This window comes from Mobula hypostoma, chromosome 11 (assembly GCF_963921235.1).
Source record: "Mobula hypostoma chromosome 11, sMobHyp1.1, whole genome shotgun sequence".
Lineage (NCBI taxonomy): Eukaryota > Metazoa > Chordata > Chondrichthyes > Myliobatiformes > Myliobatidae > Mobula > Mobula hypostoma.
The window spans coordinates 92199034-92225289 of NC_086107.1; the positions used below are offsets into that span (position 1 = coordinate 92199034).

The window sequence follows — 26256 nt, forward strand, 5'->3', positions numbered from 1 at the left end:
TTACTCCAGTACTGTGCAAAAGTCTTAGGCACCCCAGGTATAGACTGTGCTTAAGACTTTTGCACAGTACTGCAAGTATTTATGCCTAGCATCAATGTCATAATGAAAATTATAATTAAAACTCTGGTGGGGAGGAAATACTACTCAAAGATGTCTGACTGCTAAACAGCTCGCCACATGTGGCATCACAGATATGAATGTGCCTGCCACACTGTGATAAGTTGGCAAGATGACACTGGTGCCCATCTGCTCAGTATAATTACACGTCCAGGTGAAACTGCCTGGCACTATTCCAGCCTCCCCATCGCCCTGAACGCACTTTGTCGTGCCAATTTGGGTTTTGGGTTTGCTTTGGGGTGTGTGTGGGGGGGGGGAAGGGATGGGAAAAAGATGTCTCAAAGAGTGACAAAGGGTCACAGACTCCCAGACGTTGAGGGGGTTCTCACTCCACAGATGAGTGTCTTCAGCATTGTCCATTTGAGGTTCCAGTAGTGGACGGAAAATTCACTTGGTTGAGGGGAAATGGAAGGGATTCTGCCCTTTAATTCCTCCTAACATTGAAATTCAGGCCCATAAGGCCATGAGACATTGGAGCAGAATTAGGTCATTCAGCCCATCAAGTCTGCTCCACCATCCCAACATGGCTGATTTATTATCCCTCTCAACCCCATTCTCATGCCTTCTCCCTGTAACCTTTAATGCTCTTACTAATCAAGAGCCAATTGACCTCCCCTTTAAATATACCCAATGAATTGGCCTCAAGAGCTGTCCGTGGCATGAATTCCATAGGTTTGCCATACTCTTGCTCAAGAAATTCTTCCTCATCTCTGTTCTAAAGGGTCATATTCTGAGGCTGTGACCTTTGTCCTAGACTCTCACACCACTGGAAATGTCCTCTCCATGTCCACTCTATCTAGGCCATTCAGTATTTGATAGGTTTCAATAAGATCTCCAATCAATAAGATCTCCCTTAAACTTATCCCCTCGCCCTCGATTGAGGTCTAGGCAGCTGTTTCTCCCCACTTGATTGAAAACACCAAGTTCTGACGGATGATTGTTTTTGAGCCAGTGTTAGTTATTATTTGTCCATCAACTCAGCAATTCTTTCCTACAGTCTCATCCCCGATCAATGTCTCATCACCCATCCCCATCTCATCCCTCATCACCATCTCATCCCCATCACCGTCTCATCCCCATCACCGTCTCATCCCTCATCACTGTCTCATCCCCCATCATTGTCTCATCCCCCATCATTGTCTCATCCCCCATCACTGTCTCGTCCTCATCACTGTCTCATCCCCCATCACTGTCTCATCCCCATCACTGTCTCATCCCCATCACCGTATCATCACCCATCACTGTCTCATCCCTATCACCGTCTCATCCCTATCACTGTCTCATCCCCATCACCGTCTCATCCCCATCACCATCTCATCCCTCATCACTGTCTCATCCCCCATCATTGTCTCATCCCCCATCACTGTCTCATCCCTATCACCGTCTCATCCCCCATCACTGTCTCATACCTCATCACCATCTCATCCCCATCACTGTCTCATCCCCCATCACTGCCTCATACCTCATCACCGTCTCATCCCCCATCACCATCTCATCCCCATCACTGGCTCATCCCCATCACCGTCTCATCCCTCATCACTGTCTCATCCCCCATCACTGTCTCATCCCCCATCATTGTCTCATCCCCATCACTGTCTCATCTCCATCACTGTCTCATCCCCATCACCGTATCATCACCCATCACTGTCTCATCCCTATCACCGTCTCATCCCCCATCACTGTCTCATACCTCATCACCATCTCATCCCCATCACCGTCTCATCACCATCACTATCTCATCCCTCATCACCATCTCATCCCTCATCACCATCTCATCCCCATCAGTCTCATCCCCATCACTGTCTCATCCTCATCACCGTCTCATCCCCACCACCGTCTCATCCCCATCACTGTCTCATCCTCATCACCGTCTCATCCCCACCACCGTCTCATCTCCATCACCGTCTCATTCCCCATCACTGTCTCATCCCCATCACCGTCTCATCCCCATCACTGTCTCATCCCCATCACCATCTCATCCCCATCACCGTCTCAGCCCCATCAATGTCTCATCCCCAATCATTGTCTCATCCCCATCACTGTCTCATCCCCCATCACTGTCTCATCCCCCATCACTGTCTCATCCCCCATCGCCATCTCATCCCCATCACCGTCTCATCCCTCATCACTGTCTCATCTTCCATCACTGTCTCATCCTCATTTCTGTCTCATCCCCCATCACTGTCTCATCCCCATCACTGTCTCATCCTCCATCACTGTCTCATCCTCATTTCTGTCTCATCCCCCGTCACTGTCTCATCCCCCATCACTGTCTCATCTCCATCAGTCTCATCTCCCATGACTGTCTCGCCCCTCATCACTACCTTAACCCTCATCACTGCCTCAACCCTCATCACCCTCTCATCCCTCATCGCAGCCTCTACCCTCATCACTGCCTCAACCCTCATCACTGCCTCATCTCCATTCACTATCTCATGTGGGCTTGGCAGACCCTGCCGCAGGTTTAGACACATGGCAGTCCAGGCTGGCGCCTGCTGAGGATATTGTCCCATTCAAATGACATTTCCGTGTCTACAGTGCTGTTCCTGAGTTTGTCCCTTGACTGTATGAGAAAGGAGGGTTTGAGGGAGGGTGCGTGGGTGGGGAAGAAGGCTGTGAAGGTTGAAGGTCAGGGGAGAATGACTCCTGATTTCAGTGGGGTGAGGGGAGGGCATGTGTGTGTCTGGAATGGAGACAGTGGTGCAGAAAAGCTTGATGAGAGTGTGGTAACAGAGACAGAACGAAGTGCTATGAGAGATTAGTACAAAAACATCAGACTCATATTCCAGGGGATTAATGATTCGGGGACATGAGTTCAAATCCCGCCAAGGTGGACGGGGAATTTAAACTAGGTTAAAACCCAGATAAAATTCACCTCATTATAAAAAGGTTGTGTAAGCTTTAGTGAGAATGTGGAGAAGATTTACCAGGAAGCTGCCTGGACTGGAGGGCATGTCTTATGAGGATTGATTGATTGAGCTAGGGCTTTTCTCTTTGGACTGAAGAAGGATGAGAGGGGACTTGATCGTGTACAAGATGATAAGAGTCATAGATTGAGTGGACAGCCAGAAACATTTTTCCCAGGGTGGAAATGGCTAATACAAGAGGGGTTAAGTTTAAGGGGATTGAAGGAAAGTATACAGGGAAGTCAGAGGCAGGTTCTCTAAACAGAGAGTGGTGGGTGCAGGAAATGCCATGCCAGGGGTGTTGTTAGAGGCAAATACATTAGGGGCATTTAAGAAAATCTTAAATGGGCACATTGATGCTGGAAAAATGGAAGTCTACGTGGGAGAGAAGGGTTAAATTGATATTAGATTAGGTTAGTAGGTTAACACAACATTGTGGGCCAAGTAGCCTGAACTGTGCTGTACTGTTCTTTGTTCCATGTTCTGTATTCTGATGGTGAATCTAAAGGTCCCAGAGAGGTGTAAAAATTTATTCCGGGACCTTTAGAATCACCAATAGATCCACAGAACATAGAACACTATGAGATCCCTCAATGGTCTGTAAGTAACTTCAGTGTGAGTAGATTTAGCCACTAAGACAATGTAGCAATCTCAGTTCGAGGACAGGGATGAGCAGTGAATGCAATGAAAGAACAAAAGATAGCAGAGAGTTTGCTTGTCATAAGCACGAGAGGTTCTGCAGATGCTGGACATCCAGAGCAAAGCACTCAAAATGCTGGAGGAACTAAGCAGGTCGGGCAGCATCAATGGAGAGGAACGAACATTTGTCATTTTGGGACGAGTCCTGAAGAAAGGCTTCAACCCAAAACGTTGACTCTTTATTCCTCTCCATAGATGCTGCCTGACCTGCTGAGCTCCTTCAGCTTTGTGTGTGTGTGTGTGTGTGTGTGTGTGTGTGTGTGTGTGTGTGTGTGTGTGTGTGTCTAGAGAGATTGCTTGAGCTGGCCTCGGATGCCTGTACTCATTGTGTTTCAGAGTGGTGATTAATCCCGTTTGCTGATTTACTAACAAACAAAAGAAAATCTGCAGATGCTGGAAATCCAAGCAACTCACACAAAATGCTGGAGGAATTCGGCAGGCCAGGCAGCATCTATGGAAAAGAGTACAGTTGACGTTTCAGGCCGAGACTCTTCATCAGTCCTGATCAACTTCTCAGCTCTTTGCTTCATCCCGCCCCCTCCCAGTTTCACTTATCTCCTCTTATTTCTCCCTCCCCTCCCCCCACCCTCCCCCCACCTTTTAATCCTGTCTCCTCATCTTTTTTCTCCAGTCCTGATGAAGGGTCTCGGCCTGAAACATCAACTGTACTCTTTTTCCATAGATGCTGCCTGGTCTGCTCAGTTCCTCCAGTGTTTTGTGTGTGTTGTTGACTTAATCGGCTATTCACTGGATATAGCAGGGAGAAAGACCACCGATGACCCTCACTATGCCACAGGTTTGGGCTGCTTCGTGGGTGGGTTTCTGCCCTCCTGATACACACTTACGGGATTAAGGGACGGTCGTTTAAAACTAGGGTGCTCAGGAACTTTTCATGGAATCTTTGGAATTCTCTGACCATAAGACATAGGAGCAGAAGTAGGCCATTCAGCCCATCGTGTCTACCTCATCATTCCTTCAAGTCTACTTTATTATCACTCTCAACCCCATTCTCCTGCCTTCTCCTCATAACCTTTGATGCCATTACTAATCAAGAACCTATCAACCTCTGCTTTACATATACTAAAGACTTGGCCTCCACAGCCATTTGTGGCAATGAAGTCCACAGATTCACAATCCTCTACCTAAAGAAATTTCTCCTCATCTCTGCCTTCTAGACAACCTTCTGTTCTGAGGCCATACCCTCAGGTTCTAGTTTCCTCCACTATAGGAAACATCTTTGCCATATCTATCTTATCTAGGCCTTACAATATTTAATCAGTTTCAATGCGCACCCCCTTAATTATTCTAAACTCCAGTGAGTACAGGCCCAGAGCCACCAAACACTCCTCATGCTCATTCTCAGATCATTCCCATTTCTGCTCTGGCAGGGAGGAGATGGACATTGAGTTATCAGAAGGACTTAAAGAGACAGTGGGGGCATTTTTGAAATTTCAGGCAATTTAAGGTTAAGGGAACTGGCACAAGAGATCATAAACTCCAGAGATTCTGCAGATGTTGTAAATCTTGAGCAACACACATAAAATGCTGGGGGATCTCAGCAGGTCAGGGAGCGACTATGGAAGAAAGATTTAAGCTTCTCGGGGTAGGCGTGCCTTGAAGAGGCTTCGCAGTGGAGCAAGAGATTCTGCAGGTGCTCGATGTGGTTTCCATAGGTGCTGCTTGACTTCGAGAGGAGATCAACCATGTTCACATTGAATGGAGGACAGGTTCTTGCACCCGAATGGCCTGCTCCTGCTCCTATTTTCTTGTGTTGTAATCAGCCCAGGCAGGACGAGGTGGGTGTGATCTGCATGATTTTTCGAGGACACGTGCTCAGGGTCTTGTTGACAAGTAAAGAATGAGGGCTTTCTCTGGAACTCCATGAGCATGTGCAGAGACTGAGTTATGCCAACGGACGTGGACACGAGAATGGTTTTGCTTTTCCTGGTTCATTGTGGCTGGTCACTGAGAATGGTGGGTGGCTGCTACATTTCATTCGGAGTTTGAGGAGATATGGTATGTCACTAAACAATCTAGCAAATTTTGACAGATGTACCACTTAGAGCAATCTGACTGGTTGCATCACTGTCTGGTACAGGGCGGCCAAAACATAGGATCAGAGAAAGCTGGCGACGGTTGCAAACTCAGTCAGCTGCATCGCGGGCACTGGCCTCCCTGGCATCGAGGACATCTTCAAAAGGTGCCATCCCTCATTAAGGGCTGTCACTGCCCAGGACAAACCCTCTTCTCATTACTACAATTAGGGAGGAGTAATAGCTGCCTGAAGACCCTCACTCAATGTTTTAGGAACATCTTCCTCCCCTCCACCATCAGATTTCTGAATCGTCCATGAACCTCATTATTTTGCTCTTTTTGCACTGCTTGTCTATTTTATCATAACTTATAGTAATTTTTTAATATATTGCACTGTATAAATTTTAGACACACGTCAGTGATAATAACCCGATTCTGATTCTGAATATTTTGCCATTCTTTATGCACTTCGTGCATTTGTTGCTGAATCCTTTATAAAGCACAGTGACAGTTGTCCAAAGTTGGCCCACAGCAACTACAGTGCCACAGTTTAGTCACAGCTCACCTGGCAGGATCCTCCATTGGTGTGTAGGAGTCTCAAAGCCCACGGAGAGAGTGCTGTACTGTCAGAAGTGGTGATTCGTGAGACACTGGCCAAGGCCTGACTGTCCTACTGGCTGTATGTTCAAGCTCACCTTGGCATCGTTCAAAAGAACAGGGCTTGTTGAAAGGCCTTGAGAGAGTAGACATGGAGAGGATGCTTCTTATAGTGGGGGAGGCTAGGACCAGAAGGCACAGCTTCAGAATAGGAGGACGTCCCTTTAGAACAGAGATGAGGAGGAATTTCTTTCGCCAGAGGGTGGTGACTCTGTGGAATTCATTGTCACGGATGGCTATGGAGGCCAAGTCATTTGGAATATTTAAAAAGGAGGTTGATGGGTTCTTGATTAGTAAGGGCCATAAGAAATAGAAGCAGAATTGTGCATCAAAGGCTACAGGGAGAAAGCAGGAGAATGGGGCTGAGAGGGAAAATAAATCAACCATGATTGAATGGCAGGGCAGAGTTGATGGGCTGAATGGCCTAATTCTGCTCCTCTGTCTTTTGGTCTTAAGGCTTCCTCCTTTGTCACTGGGGCAATATGACTAGTTTGGTCAACACCTCTGATAAAAGAAAGTCGCTGCTTGTAGGATCTTGCTATGCATACACTGCCTGCTGTGTTTTCCCATCTTTCCCCATTCAGGAGAATAGGACTGAGAGGGAATGATGGAATGGTAGAGCAGACTCAATTGGCCTAATTCTGCTCCTATGTCTTCTGGGCTTATGGTCCAATGTTATGAAAGTGCTTCTGAAGTTGTATTAAACAAGCTGTACACAGAGTGCTGGAGGAACTCAGCAGCTCAGGCAGCATCCACGGAGAGGAATAAACGGTTGACGTTTTGGGCCGAGACCCTTCATCAGGACCTTTTCCATTGATGCTGCCTGGTCTGCTGAGTTCCTCCAGCATTTTGGGTGTGTTGCTCTGGATTTCCAGCATCTGCAGAATTGCTTGTGTTTAGACTGGTTGCAAATGGGCTGGAACAAGTGAAAGGTGCGATCTGTGCGAATTGTGCCCTCCTTCCCACCTGGTAAGCTGTGTCTCCCTGTTGACAAAGTGAATCTGGTCACCTCCCCTGGCTTTGGAAGGCCAAGAGGAGTGATAGGTGAACTGAGTGTGAGGAATGTCACACACTGTCACCTGAGCAACCTTAGATCAGGAGAACCTGGGGACTTGAGCACCATTTTCGTTGCTCTGATGCTTTGACTGGGGCGAGAAACCTACAGCGGAAGCAGCACATGAAATGCTGGAGGAACTCGAAAGATCAGGCAGCATTGGTGGAGGGGAATAAACAGTCAGCATTTCTGGCCAAGATCATCAGGACCGGAAAGGAAGAGGGAAGAAGCCAGAGTATGAAGGTAGGGGGAGGAAAAGGTGTAAAAACTGGCAGGTGATAGGTGAGGGAAAGGTGGGTGACCGGGGCAGGAGGATGAAGTGAAAAGCTGGGAGGTGCTAGGTGGAAGAAGAAAAGGCATCTGATAGGAGAGTAATGTGGACCATGGAAGGAGGAAAGGAAGGGCAGGTGAAGAGAAGCAATGAGGGGAGCCAGAATAAGGGGAGAGAAGGGAGAAATTACTGGAAGTTGGAGAAATCGATGTCCATGCCATCAGGCTGGAGTCTACCAGAAGGAGTCCGAGGTGTTGCTCCTCCAACCTGAGAGTGGCCTCATTACTGCAGTAGTGGAGGCCTTGGACTGACATGCCAGCATGGGATTGGGAAGTTGGTTTGAAATGGGTAGCTACCAGGAAATCCCGCCTTTTGTGGCGGACAGAGCGAAGATGGTCAACGAAACGGTCTCACGGTCTCTGCCGGGTCTCACTGATGTTAAGGAGGCCACAAAATGATCCAAAGTTGCTAGATCTTAGAAAGAGGGAAGCTTGGTTGGAATTGCATGGGGTGGCAGTGAGGCTCAGAGTTCTGGTGTCCTCGTCTAAGAAAGGCCCTGGTAAGATTGGAGACACTTGGAAGGAGATTCACCAGGCTAGTCTGAGGGTGGCATGGAGATCCCACCAAGAGTGGCTAGATAGGTTGGGTCTGATTTCTTTGGAGTTTAGAAGAATGAGAGATGACCTTACTGGGCACTCCAGGGTTAGATTGACCTTGGGGTAGGCTAAAAGGTCGGCACATCATTGGCTGAAGAGCCTGTACTGTGCTATGCTGTTCTGTTCTCAGTGGTGAGTTCACACACAAGAGATCGGTCCCCAAACCGGATGTCCCAATCTTGCCTGGTCTAGTGAGATCAGTACGCTAGCACTTGAGCCTTGAGTGGTTGTATTTTTTTTAATATAGAGACATGTCATGGTAACAGGCCCTTCTGGTCCACGAACCCGCGCTGCCCAGTTGCACGTAACCTAGAAACTCGTGCGTCTTTGGGAAGAACTACCTGCACGATCTCGGGGAGAACGTACAAGCTCCTCACAGACAGCAGCGGGAAATGAACCTTCCCATCCAGCGATGGTGGTAGTGGCGGCGGGAGGCGTTAAAAACCGGCACCTACACTCTGCCTGGGCTGACGTGACGAAGGCGATGTGACGCCCGATGGGTGAGGCGCTCCTGGACGGGCAGCCGGGGCCGGGGCGGCAGACTGCGTGTGGTAGGCACGCCGTCGAGAGCTGACACAGCCCCTCCATCTGTCGAGCGGCCCCGGGAAGCCGGGAGTGTGGACGGCCGACGCCGGCAGCAGCTGTCTGAGTCCGCGGAGACCGAGCAGCCCCAGGAAAGCCCGGAGGTGTGTGCCGGGAGACACGGGGAGAGGGGGAGCGTCGGCAGCCTCCTCTACCGTGTCCCCACCCAGCCCCAGAATGCAGACGTGCTGCTTGACCTTGACAAAGAACATTTGGCGCGTTGTTTTCCCTCTCTCTTTTTGCAGAGGGATGCAAGTGATTTGATGGAATTAGTGGAAATTAAATTCCGAGTGCAGGGACCGTGTGCTCAGAGGAACAAATTAAACTCTGAAATCCGCGGATTCGTCACGGTGACGGCGGGGAGGGAGCTGCGAGATAAAGTGGGAGCAGGGCTTGGGGAGGGACATGGGGGACAGGGGAGGGTGTGAGTCGGGCTGAGGCAGCGGGTGTGGGGTGGGGGTGGATAAGGGTGATGATTGAGTGACGGAGGGGATGAGGCGGGAGAGGTGAGGGTGGGGTGAAGCGGTGAATGTGGGGGTGACAGAGAGGGGTGAGGGTGATGAAGAGGGTGGGGGAAGGGGTGATGTAACGAAGGTGAAGGGGTGGCGCAGCGTTCTGCTGTCGTTCTGGCATGGAGGGATGGACTGATGGAGGAGGCGAGAGTGACAGAGGGGTTGAGGCAGAGTGTAATAGAGCAGGCAGGGGTTGGGTGTTGACGGACGATTTGGGGGTGACAGAGGAGGGGGGTGTGGGAGAGAGTAGGAGTGATGGAGCAGTTAAGTGTGAGGTGATGGATGGGGAGAGGTGGGGTGGAGTGACAGTGGGGGTGAAATGAGGGAGGTGAGGCAGAGGATGATGGAGGAGATGAGGGTGATGGGGGGGTAACAGAGAGTTGGGGGGGTGACAGGAACCTGTTGACATTTTGACTGATGAACCAGCACTTGATTGGGCCCAGGTGGAGGCTATGCAACTCATCCCCACCACCTCCTGTCCCCCCCTCCCTCCAGTACAAGGCTGATTTTGTTCCCAGCCCCTTGCGGCATATTCTCAATCCTAAATACTCTGTCATAAACAGTCTCCTCTCCTTTGGGGCAGCATGGTGGCACGGTGGGTAGTTCCACTGCCTCACAGACCCAGGTTCAATCTTGACCTCTGATGCTGTGGGTGTGGAATCTGCACGTTCTCCCTGTGACCGTGTGGGTTTCCCTGGGTGCTCCCATTCCCTCCCACATCTCAAAAGTGTGCGGCTCGAAGGTTCAGAAGTTCATTTATTATCAAAGCATACAACTCTGAAATTCTTCTTCTCCAGATAGCCATGAAACCCAAGAAAGAAAAGAAAGGCAACACGATCGTCAGCCCCCAAATCTCACCTCCCCGCATGAAAAAATGAACAAAAATGGAACAGGCATATCAATCCCCAAATCCACCCGCCCCCCCATGAAAAAAATGAGTAAGGTTGGGTGGAAAACACAGAATATTAAAAAAACTATAAGACAGGGAAAAAGTCTATAGTCCAAGTCCACATCCAAAATGCAGAAAACCTGGGGAACACTATCCAGGTCCAGCTGCAGGCTCTCCCCTCTCCGGTACAGAGCAAACAAACGGACAGGCAGCCACTGCTTATCCTCCACACTCATTTCGCTGAGTTAACTGGCTGCTGTAAATTGCTGTTAACTGGGGGCGCTGAGGGCATTGAGGGGAGAATGATATGGATGAGTTCAATGGGTTCCTGATGGTCAGTAAGAACCTGATTGACTGAAGGGTCTGTTTCACTGCTTTGTCACTCCGTGACTCCGGAGGGAGTTCTGACGTAGAAAGACGAGAAGGGTCATAGTGAGGTAGTGTACATGGGTTCACAGACCATTCAAAAATTTGATGGAGGATGTTTCTAAAAAGCTTTGTGTGGGTCTCCAGGCTCCTGTACCTCTTCCTTGATGGTAGTAATGAGAAGAGGGCATGTCTTAGATGCTGGGGGTCTGTAATGATGAAGATGTCCTTGATGCTGGGGAGGGTAGTGCCTATGATTGTGCTGACTGAGTTTACAACCCTCTGCAGCTTTTCCTGACCCTATGAATCGGCCCCTATGTACCAGATGGTGATGCAGCCAGTCAAAATGTTCTCCACCGTACATCTGTAGGAATTTGCCTTTTGAACTTGTCTTCGATGGTGAGGAGGCTGGTGCCAATGGTGGAGCCTGCTGAGTCTTCAATCCTCTGCAGTTTCCAACTTCCTGCTCACGTAATGGCCACCCCACCTTCAGCTGCCTTGAATTCCAAAACTAAGCTCTGCAACCCCCCTCCCTAACCCTCTCTGCATGCCTCTCCTCACATTGAACTGTAGTTTTTCATCAAGCTTTTGGTGGCCAAGCTGACTTGTGCCTTCCTGTCACATTTCTTTCTTCGTCCGCATCCTCTGAGGTCCACAGATTGCCGCTGCTGTACTGAAGGGGCTTACGGAAGTAGATGTGATGGGTGGGATTGTGAGGTCAGTCCGCCGTGGTATGGTGCGGAGGTGCAACAGCTCCGTTGCCCAGGGTCACGGTGAAGTTTATGGTCTGGAATCTGGACCTGGAGGAGGTTGAAATGGAGGGGAGCCAGGCTGCGAAGCTCTTTGAAAGCGAGACAAGGACTTTCAGTGACATTCCTTGGGGAGATCATGGAACATGACCCTTCAGCCCATTGAATCTGCACTGACCTTCAGCCATCCATTTACACCAATCCCATATTAATCCAATTTTTAAAATTCTCCTCATATTCCCACCCACTTTCAAAGATTACATCCTCACCCACATACCATGGGCAATCTACAGTGACCAATTAGCCCACCAACCCACACAAACACAAGAGATCCTGCTAGAAATCCACACAAAGTGCTGGAGGAACTCAGCTGGTCAGTCAGCACCTATAGAGGGGAATAAACAGTTGACATCAGGACTGATGAAGCATCTCAGCTTCCTCTCCATTGTTGCTGCCTGACCTGCTTTGTTTCTCCAGCACTTTGTGATGAGGTTGTATAAGGCATTGGTGAGGCTGAATCTGGAGTATTGTGTTCAGTTTTGGTCACCAAGTTACAGGAAGGATATAAATAAGGTTGAAAGAGTACAGAGAAGGTTTACAAGGATGTTGCCGGGACTTGAGAAACTCAGCTACAGAGAAAGGTTGAATAGGTTAGGACTTTATTCCCTGGAGTGTAGAAGAATGAGGGGAGATTTGATAGAGGTATATAAAATTATGATGGGTATAGACAGTGAATGCAAGCAGGCTTTTTCCACTGAGGCAAGGGGAGAAAAAAAACAGAGGACATGGGTTAAGGGTGAGGGGGAAAAAGTTTAAAGGGAACATTATGGGAGGCTTCTTCACACAGAGAGTGGTGGGAGTATGGAATGAGCTGCCAGACGAGGTGGTAAATGTGGGTTCTTTTTTAACATTTAAGAATAAATTGGACAGATACATGGATGGGAGGTGTATGGAGGGATATGGTCCGTGTGCAGGTCAGTGGGACTAGGCAGAAAATGGTTTGGCACAGCCAAGAAGGGCCAAAAGGCCTGTTTCTGTGCTGTAGTTTCTATGGTTTCTATGGTTTATGTGTGTGTGTGTGTGTGTGTATACCACTCTACATGCCTTTGGAGTGTGGGATGACTGCACTCCCACAGTCACAGGGAGGACACACAGACTTCACACAGACAGGACCGGAGGTTAGGATCGAACCTGGGTCCCAGGCACCAGGAGGCAGCCACTCCACCAGCTGCCTCTCTTGGTCGCTCAGGAACGGAGAGTGACAAGAAGAGGACCTTGAAAGTATCTTCACCTGGGCTGGCGTTGAGAGAGCAGTGACAAGTGAGCTGATTGTAGAATAATGCAGCTTAGAAGAGGACGTTGTCCTGTTGTTACTGTTCGATACTTGACGGCGGTGTGGAGTGAGGCCTTATTATGCAGCCATCGATTGCTCCATGTGACCTGGCAATAAAATAAAGCAGGTTATTATAGTCAGCAGTAGCACTGATATCTTTCATCCTAATGAGCCCGAGAAGTTCGTCTTCCACCTCCGAGTTAATCTGTCTTGCCGCTGTTATAGCTGCTGACTAGCATTGTGGAAATATCAGAGATTGCAGAAAATATGAGAAACCCTCTGTACATTTACACAGTGGGTAACTGCTAACTGCTGAGTAAGCAGCAACGTTGTACTTGCCCTGTCAGAACTCTTTTTCTGCTGAATAAACCGTCTCCCCTCTTTTGCCCGTTCCCTGCTCAAAGTCAGAATCAGGTTTATTATCTCTGGCAAATGTCATGAAATTTGCTGTTTTCTGGCAGTAGTATATATAAAATATATTAGAATAATAGTATATATAAAATATACTATAAATCACAATTTAAAAAATGACATGGCCACTTTATTAGGTACACCTATACACCTGCAAATATGTAATCAGCCAATCGTGTGGCAGCAATTCAATGCATAAGAGCATGCAGACATGGTCAAGAGGTTCAGTTGCTGTTCAGACCAAATATCAGGATGGGGAAGGAATGTGATCTAAATGACTTTGACCGTGGAATGATTGTTGGTGCCGGATGGGGTGGTTTGAGTATCTCAGAAACTGCTGATCTCCTGGGACATTCATGCACAAGAGTCTCTAAATTTTACAGAGAATGGTGTGAGAAACAAAAACAAAAATCCAGTGAGCAGCAGTTACATGGGAAAAAATGCCTTGTTAATGAGAGAGGTCAGAGGAGAATAGCCAGATTGGGTCAAGCTGACAGTAACTCAAATAACCACGCATTACAACAGTGGTGGGCAGAAGAGCAACTCCCAATGCACAACTCATCAGACCTTGAAGTGGATGGGCTACAGCAGCAGAAGACCGTGAACACAGAACTCAGTGGCCACTTCATTAGGTACAGGAGGTAGCTAATAAAGTGGCCAGTGAGTGTAAGGGTATATAGAAAGCAAATTAAATAAGTAGGGTAAGAGAAAGCAAAAACAGTGATGTAGTACCCATGGATTCATTGACCATTCAGAAATCTGATGGCGAAGGGGAAGAAGTTGTTCCTAAAATGTTGAGTGTGTATCTTCAGGCTCCTGTCTGATGGTAGCAATGAAAAGATGGCAAAACCTTGGTGGTCCAGTCCATATGATGGACGCCGTGCTTTTGAGTCATCACGTTTTGACAATGTCCTCGATAGTGGGGAGATTGAACTATCACAGACCTCAGATCAGGGGAGTTTCTAACCAGCACAGGTTTATGGTGGGAGGTCCGAGGGGCAACAGAGGGTGGGCAATATGTGGAATGAGCTGCCAGAGGAAGTGGCTGAGGCAGGTCCATTAACATTTAAAAGACATTTGGACCGTTCACGGGTGAGAAAGGTTTTGAGTGGTGTAGGCCAAATGCAGGCAAATAGGCTGGCTTGGGCACACATCTTGGTTAGTATGGACTTGTGGGGCCAAAGGGCCTGTTTCCAAGCTCTATTATTCTAATTACCCTTTGTTAACCCTTGCCCTCATGAATAAAGTGTGGCAGGGCATTTCCAACTCCAGAGGAAATCTTTTCACCACCACACGCTGCTCGTGAGCCTCAATCCATTTCAACGTAATTAGGGTAACTATTAACAAAAGCAAACTACCACAGACCCTGCAATTCTGAAATAAAACCTGAGCATGCTGGTGATATTCAGTGGGTCAGGCAGCATCTGTGGGTGGAGAGAGAGACACACACAGATAATATTTCAGGTCATGCCTCTCTGTCTCGAATCGGTCGCCTCTTATATTCTGACGTTTGCCACTGCTGAAAGGTTGCCTTATTAAGATGACTTTATTTGTCACATGGAATGTGTTGTTCGCGTCAACAACCAGCACAGTCCAAGGATGTGCTGGGGGCAGCCCGCAAAGTATCACCATGCTTCTGGTGCCAACGTAGCATGGCCAAAATTTACCAACCTGAACCTACATGTCTTTGGATTGTGGAGGAAACGGGAGCACCCGGAGGAAATCCACACGGTCATGGGGAGAACATACAAACTCCTTGCAGACAGTGGGGGGGGGGAATCAAACCCTAGCGGTGATCGCTGGTGCTGTAAGGCGTTGCACCAGTTGCTACTTTACTGTACCACCCCATCTCTCCTGCTGAGTACTTCCAGCACGTCGTGTCTTTACTTCAGAGCTTGGATTAACCATCGGAACAGGTTAATGAAGTTCTCCTAGCAACCCCATTGATGAGAATGCTTCTGACGTGTCAATATTGCTTCTGAAAGTCTGGGCCTTGGCTGAAGGCAAGGCTCCAAATGGCCGGGGCTCATTTGTATTCCAGAGCCCTGGAGGAAACAGCCGACCTTTCATTTCTCCTTTTGTCTCCCCTTTAAGAGGAAGTGGATAAACTTGTGAGTGAAGAATTGAGGGCTCTGGAGAACTGGCAGGGAAGTGGAGATAAGGGCTCGGTCAGCACCAGCCATGATCTGATTTAGGTTTATATACCGCAGAACATTGAAGCATATAGTGAAATTATATGTGCGTGTCATAAAGAAAAAAAGATAAAGATTAGCTTTATTCGTCACGTGTATCGCAACATCGAATCATACAGTGAAATGCTTCATTTGTGTATAAGGAAAACAGATGAAGATTATCTTTACCGTATTTGTCATTTTGTATATTGAAACACGGAAGTGCATCACTTGCGTGGGGATGCACTGGGGCAGCCTGAAAGTGTCACCACGATTCTGGCATCAATGTGGCATGCCCTCAGTTTGCTAACCCTAACTCCTGCATCTCTGTAACAACCAACGCACCAGAGGACGTGGTGGGGCAGCCCGCAGGTGTCATTCTAGCGCTAACGTGGCATACCCACAATGCTCGGCTGAAATTATGTGGTGGAGCGGCATTGAGGGGTCGAGAGGGCTTCTCCTGCTCCTGGTTCCTTTAGCTCTCTTGTCCCTGCCCACTGCCTTCCACCCACCGGTCGCTTTGCTCCCCCACTGTGATAACGTCCCTGTGTTCGGGAATCGGTCTCTGCGGCCGTTACTGGGGCCAGAGTGAACTGTGTTACTGCCTCACTCATTCCCCTCGTAACTTCCTGCTCCCTTCCCCACAGCAACCCTACCTCCTGCCTTCCTCTTTTGCCCTGGGCGGTGGAGGCAGGTCCTCTTACAGCCTTCAACAAGCTGCTGCTCAGAAACAGGCCCTTTGACCGACTCTTTCATGCTGACTTAGATGCTGTTTGCCTGTGTTTGGCCCATATCTAACTAAACCTGCAGGATCAGGTCTAATATCGCCGTCAGATGTCATGAAACTTGTTTTTACAGCAGCAGTACAATGCAATATATACATAATAATAAAACGATAAAAGCTGAATTACAGTAAGTATATACAGTGTTGCAGGTAGGTTTGCTAGCATGGTTCCGGAGGGTTTAAACTAATTTGCAAAGGGGATGGGACCTGGAGCGTTAGAGCAGTGGAAGAAGTGCATGGACTAAAGCCAGATCTAACATTATAGAGAGGCTTTGAGGAAAAAGAAGCAGAATAAAAGGTGTAAAGTTAGTAAGGTAGAAGGGCTAAAGTGCATGTACTTCAATGCAAGAAGCATCAGGAACAAAGGTGATGAACTGAGAGCTTGGATACATACATTGAATTATGATGTAGTGGCCATTACAGAGATTTGGCTGGCACCAGGGCAAGAATGGATTCTCAATATTCCTGGATTTCAGTGCTTTAAAAGGGATCGAGATAGGGGTAAAAGGGGAGGAGGGGTGGCATTACTGATCAGGGATACTGTTACAGCTACAGAAAGGGTGGGTAATGTAGCAGGATCCTCTTTTGAGTCAGTATGGGTGGAAGTCAGGAACAGGAAGGGAGCAGTTACTCTATTGGGTGTATTCTATAGGCCCCCTGATAGCAACAGAGATACCGAGGAGCAGGTTGGGAGGCAGATTTTGGAAAGGTGCAAAAATAACAGGGTTGTTATCATGGGTGACTTTAACTTCCCTAATATTGATTGGCACCTGATTAGTTCCAATGGTTTAGAGGGGTCAGAGTTTGTTAAGTGTGTCCAGGGCGGATTCCTGTCACAGTATGTTGACAGGCCGACTAGGGGGAATGCCATACTAGATCTAGTATTAGGTAATGAATCGGGTCAGGTCACAGAGCTGTCAGTGGGTGAGCATCTGGGGGACCGTGACCACCACTCCCTGGCCTTCAGCATTATCATGGAAAAGGATAGAACCAGAGAGGACAGGAAAATTTTTAATTGGGGAAGGGCAAGTTATGGGGCTATAAGGCTAGTACTTGCAGGTGTGAATTGGGATGATGTTTTTGTAGGGAACTGTACTATGGACATGTGGTCGATGTTTAGGGATCTCTTGCAGGATGTTAGGGATAAATTTGTCCCGGTGAGGAAGATAAAGGATGGTAGGGTGAAGGAACTATGGGTGACAGGTGAGGTGGAAAATCTAGTCAGGTGGAAGAAGGCAGCATGCATGAGGTTTGGGAAGCAAGGATCAGATGGGTCTATTGAGGAATATAGGGTAGCAAGAAAGGAGCTTAAGAAAGGGCTGGGGAGAGCAAGAAGGGGGCATGAGAAGGCCTTGGCAAGTAGAGTAAAGGAAAACCCCAAGGCATTCTTCAATTATGTGAAGAACAAAAGGATGACAGGAGTGAAGGTAGGACCGATTAGAGATAAAGGTGGGAAAATGTGCCTGGAGGCTGTGGAAGTGAGTGAGGTCGTCAATGAATACTTCTCTTCGGTATTCACCAATGAGAGGGAACTTGATGACAGTGAGGACAATATGAGTGCGGTTGATGTTGTGGAGCATGTTGATATTAAGGGACAGGAGGTATTGGAGTTCTTAAGGTACATTAGGACAGATAAGTCCCCGGGACTTGATGGAATATTCCCCAGGCTACTCCACGAGGCGAGGGAAGAGATTGCTGAGCCTCTGGCTAGGATCTTTATGTTCTCGTTGTCCACGGGAATGGTACCAGAGGATTGGAGGGAGGCGAATGTTGTCCCCTTGTTCAAAAAAGGTACTAGGGATAGTCCGGTTAATTATAGACCAGTAAGCCTTACGTCTGTAGCCGTTGGAAAAGATTCTTAGAGATAGGATCTATGGGCATTTAGAGAAACATGCTCTGATCAGGGACAGTCAGCATGGCTTTGTGAAGGGCAGATTGTGTCTAACAAGCCTGATAGAGTTCTTTGAGGAGGTGACCAGGCATATAGATGAGGGTAGTGTAGTGGATGTATTCTACATGGATTTTAGTAAGGCATTTGACAAGGTTCCACATGGTAGGCTTATTCAGAAAGTCAGAAGGCATGGGATCCAGGGAAGTTTGGCCAGGTGGATTCAGAATTGGCTTGCGGGCCGAGGTGGAGGAAGTACATTCGGTTTGGAGGGTTGTGACTAGTGGTGTCCCATAAGGATCGGTTCTGGAACCTGTACTTTTTGTGATTTTTATTAACGACCTGGATGTGGTGGTAGAAGGTTGGGTTGGCAAGTTTGCAGATGACACAAATGTTGGTGGTGTTGTAGATAGTGTAGAGGATTGTTGAAGATTTCAGAGAGACATTGATAGGATGAAGAAGTGGGCTGAGAAGTGGCAGCTGGAGTTCAACCCGGAGAAGTGTGAGGTGGTACACTTTGGAAGGACAAACTCCAAGGCAGAGTACAAAGTAAATGGCAGGAGACTTGGTAGTGTGGAGGAGCAGAGGGATCTGGGGGTACATATCCACAGATCCCTGTAAGTTGCCTCACAGGTGGATAGGGTAGTTAAGAAAGCTTATGGGGTGTTAGCCTTCATAAGTCGAGGGATAGAGTTTTAGAGTCATGATGTAATGATGCAGCTCTATAAAACTCTGGTTAGGCCACACTTGGAGTATTGTGTCCAGTTCTGGTCGCCTCACTATAGGAAGGATGTGGAAGCATTGGAGGAACTTAAGGTGGGAGGTTATATGGGAGGCAGGGTTCAAGGTCAGCACAACATTGTGGGCTGAAGGGCCAGTACTGTGCTGTACTATTCTATGTTCTATATATACAGTTAAGTTAAATAAGTAGTGCAAAATACTATGAGTTAGTATTCATGGGATCAACGTCCATTCAGAAACCTGATGGCAGAGGGGAAGAAGCTGTTCCTCAATCGCTGAGTGTGAGCCTTCAGACTCATGTACCTCCTTCCTGATGGTAGCAATGAGGAGAGAGGTGGTGGGAGTCCTTGAAGACGGAAGCTGCTTTTCTGAGGTATTACTCCTTGAAGGTGTCTTGAGGACGGATCTCATTCAAAGCTGTCAAGTACCGAAAGCCCTAGAGAGAGTGGTCATGGAGAGGATGTAGTAATGAGGAGAGAATGTGACCTGGGTGACGGGGGTCCTTAATGATGGATTCCCTATCAGGGCATGTCCAACTGTCTTTTATATGTTATAATTAATTCCAAGTTTGCTGCTGTTATCGAGCAATACAACATGAATACAGACAATTTAGCCCAATCGGTCCCAATTTCCTGCATTTGGCCCACATCCCTCAATGCCCTGTTCCTCTAATACCTCCCCAAGTACTGCTTAAGTGATACTATTGTACCTGCCTCAACCACTTCACCTGGCAGCTCGTTCCACATACTCACCACCCTCTGTATAAAGACATTGCCCCTCAGGTCTCTATTAAATCTTTCCCCCCTCACTTAAACCTATTTTAGACTCCCTTACCCTGGGAAAAAGACTCTGAACATCCACCTCATCTAAAGCCATTGTAATTTCATATACCTCTATAATATCACACTCTTGTGCTCCAGGGGAAAAAGTCTATTCCAACTTTTTAAAAAATATAACTTGGGTTCTTCAGTCTGAGTAAGAAACTTGAAAAAGTGCAGAGAAAATTTATAAGGATGTTGCTGGGTCTTGAGGACCTGAGTTCTAGGGAAAGGTTGAATAAGTTAGGAGAACGCAGGAGAGTGAGGAGAGATCTTATAGAGGTATGCAAGATTATGAAGGATGTCGATAGGGTGAATACATGCATTGTAGAATGTAAACGGGCTGCCAGCAGAAATAGTGGATCCAGGTTCGATTGCAACATTTAAGAGACATTTGGATAGGTACATGAATGGGAGGGGTATGGAAGGTTATGATCCAGGTACAAGTAGATATGACTAGGTATTAAGAAACAGGTCAGCATGGACTAGGTGGGTTGAAGGGCCTGTTTCTGTGTTTCCATACTCTGTGAATCTGTAATCCTTGTGATTTTTTTTCTGCAACCTTTCTAACTTAATGATATCCAGCTTGTAGCTGGGTGACCTGAATTGCACACAGTACTCCAAGTGTGGGATCACCAACATCTTGTACAACTGTAACATGACATCTCAACTCCTGTACTCGGTGTCCTTACCAGTGAAGGCATCCATGCCGAACACCTTCTTCACCACCCTCTCTGCCTACCTTCTGACACGAGCTGTTTGCTTCCCTAGGTCTCTCTGTTCTACAACACTCTCTGGACGCGTGCCATTTTCTGTGTCAGCTCTACACTGACTTAACTTACCAAGTGCAACACCTGGCAGTTGTCTGAGTTAAACTCCATCTGCCGTTGCTTGGCCCTCTTTCCCAGCTGACCTAGACACCGCTGTAATCTTAGACAACGTCCTTCGCTGTCCACCACACCACCAATTTTGGTGGTCATCTGCGAACAGATGACTCAAAGGAGTATAAAATATAGAAAGTTCTTAGGGTAGGCATGCACAGTTTATCCAGCGTGAGAGGAAGTTGGCAAGTGGTTAAGAAACATGCTTAAGTATCCTCAGCTCTATGGAGAGAGGTGTGGGGTACAACAGCAAAGTCATGATGAACCGGTTCTGATGGAAGTTTGGTGTCCAACAATTTAAGAGAAATGTCAAGGAGATTTAGCAAAATGATTCCAATATTGACTAATAATGGTCACAGATAGACTATAGAAGCTGGAGATGTTCTCCCAGCTATAGCGGAGGTTGATAGAGGTACTTCAGTCATTATAAGAAGCAACTTGTCGGAGGTGTGCAAGATGATAAGAGGCATAGATCAAGTAGACAGCCAGACATTTTTTCCCAGGAAAGACATGGCCAATACCAGTGACATAATTTTAAGATGATTGGAGGGAAGTATAGGAGGGTAGGGGCAGATGCATTGGGGCATTTAAGAAACTCTTTGACATGTGGATGGTGGAAAAAATGGAGTACTATGTAGGAGGGGAGTGTTAGATTGATCTTCGAGAATGATAAAAGGTTGGCACAATATCATGGGCTGAAGGGTCTGGACTGTGCTGTAGTGTTCTGTGTTTATCATGAGGGGGTGGGCAGAGTAGATAGAGAGAAACTGCACTGATCTGCAGAGCAATCAGAGAATAACTGCGACCGGCAATGGAAGTAGAAGTGATTTGGCGAATGTCTTCACAGCAAGCTGCTTGGATGTGTAACAAACTGCCAGGGTGGGTGTTGAAGGTGGATACAATTGCACCATTTGAAAGAGAGCTGGGTAGGTACGTACGTTCTAAGATGAAGCAACGTGGACTAAATGAAGGGTCTCGGCCTGAAATGTTGACTGTCCGTTTCCCTCCATGGATGCTGCCTGACCCGTTGAATTCCTCCAGCACTTGACTGTTTCTGCAACGTATCCGCACATTGGCACTGGAACATGTTTCGACACTTACAGGATGGCCAAGGGACTAGCTGGGTTGCTCTAAGCAGCCTGGGTTGAACAGGCTGAAAATCCTCCATCTCCTCTAGCCTCCTCCTGTGACTGTAATACGCAGGACCTGCAAGTTTCTCTGCAGCACCGAACATGAGTACTTTGCAGAGATTATTTTGCAGAATGGATAAGAGCGTTAATCTTTCTGCAGAAGTGTCTGGGTCAGTGCAAAGCAATCATCCGGGTTCAAAAACTCAAGCAATCACGATTTTTCATTGAGGTTTTTCCTTCATTTAAACAAAGATTATGTTGTTAATTCCAGGCTAGTCACATCCGTGTTTGAGCACGTCGCCTCCCCCACTGTTGCCAGCTCTGACACACAGCTTCTGACCTTGACCCAGTTCTGACGTCTCATCTGACTTGCTGCGAAAGCCTATAAAACATAGGAGCAGAATTAGGCCATTCAGCCCGTCAAGACTGTTCTACCACTCCATCTTGGTTGATTCTCATGCATTCTTCCCGTACCCTTCAACACTCATACTAATCAAGATCCTCTGCTTTGAATGTCCTGTCTCGGCCATTCAATAGGCGTTAGGTTCAAAGAGATTCCCTCATTCTTCTGAACTCCAGCGAGTACAGGCCCAGAGCCGTTGAATGCTACTCACACATTAACCCCTTCATTCCCGAGATCGTTCTTGTGAACCTCTACTGCACCCTCTCCAATGCCAGCACATCCTTTCTTAGATAAGGAGGCCAAAACTGCTCACAATACTCCAATTGCAGTCTGACCAATGCCTTATAAAGCCTCAGCATTACATCTTTGCATTTATATTCTCTCTCTCTCTCTCTCCCACACACCATTCTGCCCCCTCTTCCTGCTTTCTCATTCGATGAATTCACAGCTGATCTTATTTGGTTTTATATTTAGAAAGACAGCACAGTGACAGGCCCTTCTGGACCAACAAGGTCACATCTCCCTATTACACTCACCTGACCAATTAACCTACTAACCTGTACTTCTTTGGAGTGTGGACTGAAATTGCAGCACCCAGAAGAAACTCACCTGGTCACAAGGAGATCCTCTAGCAGGACATTCCTTTGTTCGAATGTTGAAAGGTCTTGACAGAGTGGATGTGGAGAGGATGCTTCCTATGGTGGGGGAGTCGAAGATCAGAGAACACAGCCTCAGAATAGAGGGACGTCTTTTTAGGACAGAGATGAGGAGGAATTTCTTTAGCCAGTGATCATTCTGTGGGATTCATTGCCACAGGCGGCTGCGGAGATCAAATTATTGGGTACATTGAAGGCAGAGGTCGATAGACTCTTAATTAGACAGGGCTTGAAGGGACAAAGGGAGAAGGCAGGAGATTGGTGGTGAGGGGGAAAGTGGATTAGCCATGATGAAATGGCGGAGCAGATATGATAGGCCAAATGGCCTAATTCTGTTGCTGTGGACAGGAATGGAAGAATAAGATTACCTGCCAGTTTGACCTTCTGCCCTCCCCCTACCTTCTTATCCTGGCTTCTGTCCCCTTCCTCACCAGCCCTGATGAAGGCTGTTGGCCCGAAACATCGACTATTTATTTCCCTCCATAGATGCTACCTGACCTGCTGAGTTCCTGCAGCAATTTGCGTGCATTGCTCAAGGTTTCCGGCATCTACATAATCTCTTGTGTTTATGCTATGCGGTATCCTCGGATGATGGCTCACAAAGATTACGCTGTCAGTTCTGGGTTACAGTCACATCTGTGTCTGAGCACATCACTGGTGTCAGCTCTGACTGGCTGTGTTGCCAGCTGCACACACAACTTCTGACCTTGCCCCAGTTTTCACTCTCCTCGGACTTGCTGAGGCGAGGGCTCATAAAACATAGGGGCAGAATGAGGCCATTCAGCCCATTGAGTCTGCTCCACCATTCCATCATGGCTGATTTATTATCCCTCTCAACCCCATTCTTCTGCCTTCTCCCTGTAACCTTTGACACCTTGACTAATAAAGAACCTACCAACTTCCACTTTAAATAGAGTCAATGACTTGATCTTCACAGCCATCAGTGAAAGTGAATTCCACAGATTTAGCACCATTTAGCTAAAGAAATTCCTCCTCATCTCTAGTTCCAAAGGGATGACCTGGTATTCTGAGACTGTGCCCTCTGGTCCTAAACTGCCCCGATGTAGGAAACTACAGTACACTCCTTGGAATGTTGGAGACTTGATAGAAGTGTATAAAATCATGAGGGATTAAAACAAGTAAACACACACAGCATTATTCCCAGGGAATGGGAATCAAAGACATCCTGAAGAAAGCCATGTCCATCATTAAGAACCACCATCACCCAGACCATGCCCTCATCTCATTGCTACCATCAAGAAGGAGATACAGAAGCCTGAAGACACACACTCAACGATTCAGGAACAACTTCTTCCCCCCTGCTGTCCGATTTCTGAATGGACTTTGAACCCATGAACACTACCTCACTACTTTTTTATTTCTGGTTTTGCACTATTTATTTAATGTAAATATGTATATATACTTACTAAATTCATAGGTTTTTTCCCTATCTAATTATGTATTTCATTGTACAACTGCCACTAAGTTAACAAATTTCACGACACATGCTGGTGATATTAAACCTGATTCTGATCCTGAAACTTAAGGGCACGTACTTAAGATGAGAAAGGAGAGATTTATAAGAGACCAGAGTGTGGGTATTTAGAATGATATATCCATTAGTCTCATGAGACCATGGATTTGCGCCTGGGCAAGGTTGTATGGAAGAACGGCAGTTGCCCATGCTGCAAGCCTCCCCTCTCCACGCCACCGATGTTGTCCAAGGGAAGGGCACAAGGGCTGATACAGCTTGGCACCGGTGTCGTCGCAGAGCAATGTGTGGTTAAGTGCCTTGCTCAAGGACACACACGCTGCCTCAGCCAAGGCTCGAACTAGCGACCTTCAGATCACTAGACCGACGCCTTAACCACTTGGCCACGCCAGAGTGAGCTGTACAGAGGAAGTGGTTGAGCCAGGCACTTTATCACCATTTAAAATATTTCTATGCAGGTAGATGAATAGAAAAGGTTTAGATAAAGGGTTCCCAACCTTTTTTATGTCAAGGACCAATACCATTAAGCATGGGGTCCGTGAACCCCTGGTTTTGGGGGGATATGGGTCAAACATGGGCAAAAGGGACTAGCCTTTGTCAGTATGGATCAACTGGGCTGAAGGCACTGATTCTCTGTTGAACGACTCTGACGTGACTATAGCAACACGAGGACCACTTTGAATGACAATGGACTTTTTTGTTCAAGCTGTTTTGCTTCTTGTACCATTTTGTTTAATTCATGTTTTTCTTGCGAACGCTGCCTATCTGACGCTCTGCGCCTGTGATGCAGCTGCAGATAAGTTTTTCATTACACCTGTGCATACAGTACTGTGCAAAAGTCTTATATATAGCTAGGGTGCTTCAGACTTTTGCAGTTTTGTATATTATGCCTTTCCATTTACCAAATACTGAGCTAATACAAAGTTAATTACTCTTATTTCTGTTTTAAAAATTTATTTATTGAGTTACAGCTTGGAATATGCCCTTCCAGCCCTTCGAGCCAGCAATCAAACTCAAAGTCTGTCCCAAGCCTTTGTGGCCCATCAGGCTGGTGCTTATGCCGGTTTCTGTGGCGTGAAGCGACTGAGAGTACAAGACTCCCCCCCGGATAGGACGCCAGTCTATTGTGAGGTTAACCCCCAACATTTGCCAGTACCTATTTTCAGCTGGAGCAGTGTGTGGATAAGTGCCTTGCTCAAAGACACAACACACTGCCTCGGCCGAGGCTCGAACCCACGACCTTCAGATCGTGAGCTCAACGCCCTAACCACTTGGCCACGTGCTACACATCGAGCCAGCAATCCCCCGATTAAATCCGAGCCTAATCACAGGGCAGTTTACAATGACCAATTAACCTACATAAACATCTTTGGAACGTAGGAGGGAAACAAGACACCCAGAGGAAACTCATGCGGTCATGGGGAGAACATACAAGCTCCTTACAGGCAGCACTGGGAATTGAACCTGGGTCGCCTGTACTGTAAAGCATTGTGCTAACCACTACACTACCATGCTGGTCCCAACCACCTTCCTATTGTAACCATGTGCAAAAGTCTTAGGCACCCTCGCTATATACACTGAATGTGTCTAAGATCTTTGCACTTGCGCAGATGTCAATGAAATCCACTTCGACTCTATAGAGGCTGAAGTAGCTCCAAACAGTGGTTTACCTTCAGCTTCTTGGGGAGCAGTTAGCATTGAGTAACGAGTGTATTGGCATTTCCTTTGCCCAGCGAGATCCTGGAAGTGAGTCGATGTGGTGACCCCTCGTACTTCCGTCTCCACAGCGACTGTGCCGTACAACAGGTGGGGCTGGCAGAGGGTGCTGGCACCAGCAGATGCGTGAAGTGATCTGGCATATTGCAACTCATCGGAGGTGCCAAGTCACATACATAAAAGAGCGAGGAAGCATCTGACGCAGCCAGAAGTTTCCAAGGTCTTGGCATCTCACAAATTTCCTATATTAACAACAATTAAATGCTAATCAACTTCCTCTTGTGTCTATTTCTAGAAGTTGGGATTTTTAGGCCCAGAGGAGTGGGCCTGATTAAACTAT

General features: G+C 47.4%; 1 protein-coding gene across 1 annotated transcript in view; it reads left to right on the top strand.

Moving 5' to 3' along the window:
* The window catches only part of shank1 (SH3 and multiple ankyrin repeat domains 1), a 281534-nt gene that overhangs the window by 809 nt on the left and 254469 nt on the right, over nt 1-26256 (top strand). The window lies entirely within an intron of this gene.